Genomic DNA, 6000 nt, shown 5'->3' on the forward strand with positions numbered 1-6000 from the left:
TCTGTGGTCTATTCCGATATGTTAGGCATACGGGCCGCAACTAGGCGATGACATGAGATAGTTCCAAGAGTTTGAGAAGAGAACTCAAGCCTATTTGGATAGGCTTATGGCTTTTGACTTATAAGCCGAAAGCCATAAGTTAGGAATTCTAGCTTATGACTTTTGCTTATTTTTGTTGCTTTGGCTTAAAAACAAGTGCTTACAAATACTTTTTTACTCAAACACTTCAAAAGTGCTTAAAAGCTATTTTAACTTAAAAACACTTAAAATAAGCCAATCTAAACAGGTTCCTAGTGTACCAGTTTCGATAGTTGAATCACATTCATATCTAATCCCCTAAAAGTAAGAGAAAAAAAGAAAAGAAAAAAAGAAAGACATTAGATAGCGGCATATGACATTAATTAATGGTGAGAATTCATTATATGCTAATGAAACCCTATGTATATAAAAGTAATAGCTAGGAAGTTTAAACCATTCTCATCCTCGTAGAATTGGAATAACTTCAAGAGACCATAGGACATTATATTTGAAATAGTAGAAAAGTTGAAATTGGACTCTAGAACGATTAAGAAAAGGATTCTCAGTCCAGTACAAAGTTTAAACTTTCTATTCCAAATATGCCCTTTTCCTATGACTTCTAGTGAAAAATTAATGAAAATAATTAAGGGTATAAATGTCGATCAACATTTAGACGATATTTTCGTTGTTTAACATTTAACGAAATTTATTCGTGCTATTAATATATGTATATAGATAGATAGATATAGATTATTGGCCTATTGGACACATATGATATGGGTAGGGTTGAATATAAGATATAAAACTTTCGGATTTTCGGATATCCAAATATCCATAGTACTAAATCCAATATCCAATCCGAAATTCATAAATTTTAAAAATAAAATCCGCAATCCAATTCATAATTCAAAAATCTAAATCAAAAATTTAAAAAGTTCGGATTTCAAATTGGCCCAAACTATGCCCACCCCTAGGAGGAGGTGCATTCTCATCTCTCTCTCTCTCTCTCTCTCTTGTTAGCCTAGGGCTGGCAGAAAGGCTAATAAAAACAACCATCCACGCCGACCCATTAAATATGGGTTGGATAACTGGCCATTTAAAAATGAAACAAATATGGACATTATCCGTATTTTCTGCTGAAAATTGAATATTTAGATGGATAACATGGATATCCGTATTATGAATACCAATTTATTTGCTTGTTATTTTTCATGAATTTTTGCTTTCTAGGTAGATATGGATATCCGCCGGTTGACCCATTTTTTATCTCGTAATAAATATGGACGGATTGAATATTTTATCAATTTTGTTTAACCCATTCTCTACCCCCCAAATCCAATCCGACCCACACGTTTGCCACTCCTCCTTGTTACCGTAACTCAAATCTCACAGGAGCACTAGCATTAGCATTTAATGACAAAGTACAAGCTATTTCTGCAAATTAAGTGTACACACAGGTTAGAAACTTTCCTAAAGTGGAGCTCTATTGCACGATTCATATTAGAAAGAAAGATGTAGTCAGATGCCCCCTCAACGTTTGGCCGGTATAATTATGACGCATCCAACCTTTGCGGGCGACCTATTACCCCCTTGGCCTTATTTTTTATGTATTTTTGCAACCTTTTTCGGCTATTTGTTTCATGGGCGTGTCAATACGAAGCAGCAGTGCGTGAGGGCAAATTTTAACACCGCCACGTCAGCGCCATGTCAGAATTTTTTTAAATTATAGTCTTTTCCTTATTATTCATTTGATTTTTCTTTTATTAATTATATTTACACTAATTAAACTCTAATTAACCATTAAAATCATCCAATAATTTTATCTTCTTCATCACTAAAAAATTCCACCACCACATCTCACCGGAAAGACCATACCCGCCGCCACCTCCGTTATCTTCCTCAATTAACGGAAGATATCTTTTCAATTTTATCTTCTTCCCTTTATCTTCATCAATTAACATACCCACATTCCATTTCATCATCAAATATATATATATTTTCAAGAAATCAACCTAGAGAAAATACATAAAAACCCCCCCAATGTATACTCGGATTAATTATGACGCACCCAACTTTTGCGGGCGACCTATTACCCTCCTGGCCATATTTTTTCTATATTTTTGTACTTTTTCGGCTGACATGGCACAATCAAAATTTGATGTCCAGTTACACAGTGGAGAGTGTTGCACACTCTTCGTCACATTGGCGCCACGTCAGTGCCATGTCACTGCCACGTCGTCGTCGTCTTCTTCTTCTTCTTCTTCTTCTTCTTCTTCTTCTTCTTCTTCTTCTTCTTCTTCTTTTCAAGAAATCAATCAACCCATTTTCCTCCATTAACACACACATATTCAATTTCATCATTAATCATAAAAAGCATATTTTCAAGAAATCAACCAACCCATATTCTTCCTCCATTAACACACACACATTCAACCCATTTTCTTCCTCCATTAACACACACACATTCAATTTCATCATCAATCATACATATTTTTTCAAGAAATCAACCAACCCATTTTCTTCCTCCATTAACACACACACATTCAACCCATTTTCTTCCTCCATTAACACACATACACATTGAAGGGCAACCAGTATTCTTTTTATTTTTTATTTTTGTGTTTTTCTTTTTCTCTTTCCTCTGTTCTTCCTCACTCTTTCTTTCTCTTTCTCTTTCTCTTTCTCTTTTTATTTTCTTCTCCATATTTCCTCCATTTTCGTTGGAGCTCCATCCATGGCTGCCACAATTTCAGAGCCAACCCCCCACTCACCTGAGTTTTCTACTTCACACAATAGGCCTTCCATCCTTATCCACTGATTTTGTGATTTTTGATGAACTTAACAAATTAGAAATCTGAAAATTTTCTTTTCCTCAATCAATTTAAAGACTTGATTTATCATGCTTAATGACGTGTGAAAGCTTCAATTAGCGCAAAAAGAGCAAATTTAGGGAGTTGAAATGAGGGAAAACCAATGATATCACCATTAACGACCACAGTAGAAGCTTGAAGCTTGAGCCCGAAGATCTACAACGAAGCTGGGTAATTCCAGATCTGAAAATTTCGTTGAGAAATTTGTGCTTAAATTCAAAATTTTGCTCATTGTGTTGAATGTGTTGACGGAAAATTGAACAAATTAGGGCTTGAAGGGTTTACCTTCAATGGTGTTGAAATTGGGCCAAAGTGATGATGAAATGCGTCAAATTATGGAGATATAATTAGGGGATTGAAAACTATAACAGTTGGGAGTGCCACGTGAAAGAAATTGAATGTGTGTGTGTTAATGGAGGAAGAAAATGGGTTGAATGTGTGTGTGTGTTAATGGAGAAGGAAAATGGGTTGAATGTGTGTGTGTGTGTTAATGGAGGAAGAAAATGAGTTGAATATGTGTGTGTGTGTGTGTTAATGGAGGAAGAAAATGGGTTGATAGATTTCTTGAAATGAAGAAGAAGAAGAAGGGTTTAGTGATGAAGAAGACAAAATTAATGGAAGGTTTAATAGTTAATTAGAGGTTAATTAGTGTAAATATAATTAATAAAAGAAAAATCAAATGAAAAAAAAGAAGGAAAAGTGGCAACGGCATTAGCGATGACATGGCACCGACGTGGCGCTAATGTGGCGGAGGTGTGCAACACTCTCCACCGTGCAATCGGGCATCAAATTTTGATTGTGCGAAGTTATGTCAAAAGATCAAAAGTACAAAAAAAAAAAAAAAAAAATGCCAGGCAATAGTCGCCGCATGCAGATGCTATAATTAATCCCAAGATATCGTTGGGGGGCTTTTTATGTATTTTCCCAAATCAACCTATTTGGGTTCAAGAATCATGATTTTTTTTTTCTTTTTCTTTCCTTTATCTTCTCAATTTAAACCCATTTTCTTATCTCCATTAACACACTCACATTCAATTTCATCATCAATCATATATATATATATATATATATATATATATATATATATATATATATATATATATATATATATATATATATATATATATATATATTCAAGAAATCAACCTATTTGGGTTCAAGAATCATGATTTTTTTTTCTTTCTTTCCTTTATCTTCCTCAATTAAAAACCCATTTTCTTATCCATTAACACACCCACATTCAATTTCATCATCAATCATATATATATTTGAAGAAATCAACCTATTTGGAGTTCAAGAATCATGAAATTTTTAAAATTTTAAAGTGCAATTGAACAAAAATTATGGGTGACTAGGGTGAATGAGTGGTGTTACTTGTGGGGGCGTTGAAATTAAGTGATAATTTTTTTATTTTTAACGATTGAAATTTTATTTAGTGAGTGATTCGATTTTCACCTTGGTTCAATTTCAGTTACGGTTTGGTGATGTAAAGAAGAAAAATTGAAGAGACAATAGATTTGAATCAGTTAGAAAGAAAGAATTGAACAAACTAAAAAAAAAATGACGAAGAAGAAGAAGACATGGGCACGTGTATCTCACCTAACACTAAAAAAATGGGGCCGTGTAAAAATGGCCGAAAAAGGGTACAAAAATATAGAAAAAATAAGGTCAGGTGGGTAATAGGATGCCCTTGAAAGATTAGGTGCGTCATAATTAATCCGGCCAAACGTTGAGAGGGCATCTGACTATTTTCTTTTTAAAATGTCATTGCAGCCCTTTGTTCATAAGTATCAGTATTTTAAAACGCATTTCTGGGCGAGGCGTACCAAAAACACTCCGGGGCATAAGCCCAATTTTTCGGGTGTTCGCTAGGCATACGCCTCAACATTCTGGGTGTTCATTTGGGGCAAAAGCCCCTAGAACTTTTCCAAATTTGAGCCAAAATTGCTTAATAATATTTAAAAAATAATAATTAAATACCCAAAAGCTAACTCGTAGTAAATTCTAAAAATCTCATAAAGTCAAAAGTTTTTCTAATTGTTAATCCTATTTTGATATCTTTTTTTTCTTTGTTGTTTACATAGTAACATATACACTTTAGACCTTTGTATGCAAAGTGCAACTACAAAGCGAGTTCCGATAAACCAAGTTTTTCACTCCCCTTTTTTGAATGAGTCATGACCGGCACTCGACATTTTTAGGTCGCGTCTTTAATTGTGTTAAAACTAAAATCAATAGCTTAAAAAATAATAACCAATTGGAGATAAAGACATTTTATTGAGCGTTTAAATCTTTTCTTCAAACTACATTTCTTTTACTTTGAGTTTTGGCAAGTGAAATGTTAATAATATATTTGTTTACCCCGAATTTAGGTAATCAATTGAATTTGTTAGTGAGGTATATGATATGTGAGCAAACTTTAATCTATTTTAGTTTTTCATGGAACATATATATGGATTCGTGTGCAATGATATATATATATATATACGAATATATGCGTTAATAACTTAAATAAACACGTTGCTACAGATGATTAAGTAAATGATATTAGAAGAGTAAATTAAAGATAATAATATTCCACTGATTCGGGCCAAAGAGAGAGATGATATTTCGATTTGCTATTAAAATGCTCTAGGTCTCAAAAAGCTAACCCTTAAAAGTAGGGAAATGCCTCCTATTTATAGTTTTGCCTTATGGGCCTTAAAATACAACATAAACTAGCACTAAGAATAAAGTAAACCTACTAAAAGGATAAGGTTGGGCGTGCGGTCGACACCAGAGTACGGTTGTGCATTGCAATATGATAGAGCGTGTTGACGCGTGGCGATTTTGTAGCTGATTAGCACGGACTAACGGCCGCGTCAGATTGGTCGTCTTTGAAGCCAGAACCGGCAGTACAGTCAACAGTCGTAGATCGGACCAATGGCCATGATCGAGCTCGATCATGGAGAAGCCGGACTGTTGTGATGCGGAGTTTGGTCGGAGATCTTAGGACAAACAAATTTGCTTCACTTTTCTCGTGTGCCCCCGGCAATTCCCCCGGGGGTAAGGGAAACCGTCTTTCCCCTTCTTTTTCTTATCCCCCTCCCCCCTCTCACCCCGTCTTCTATTA

This window comes from Lycium ferocissimum, chromosome 12 (genome assembly GCF_029784015.1).
Source record: "Lycium ferocissimum isolate CSIRO_LF1 chromosome 12, AGI_CSIRO_Lferr_CH_V1, whole genome shotgun sequence".
Lineage (NCBI taxonomy): Eukaryota > Viridiplantae > Streptophyta > Magnoliopsida > Solanales > Solanaceae > Lycium > Lycium ferocissimum.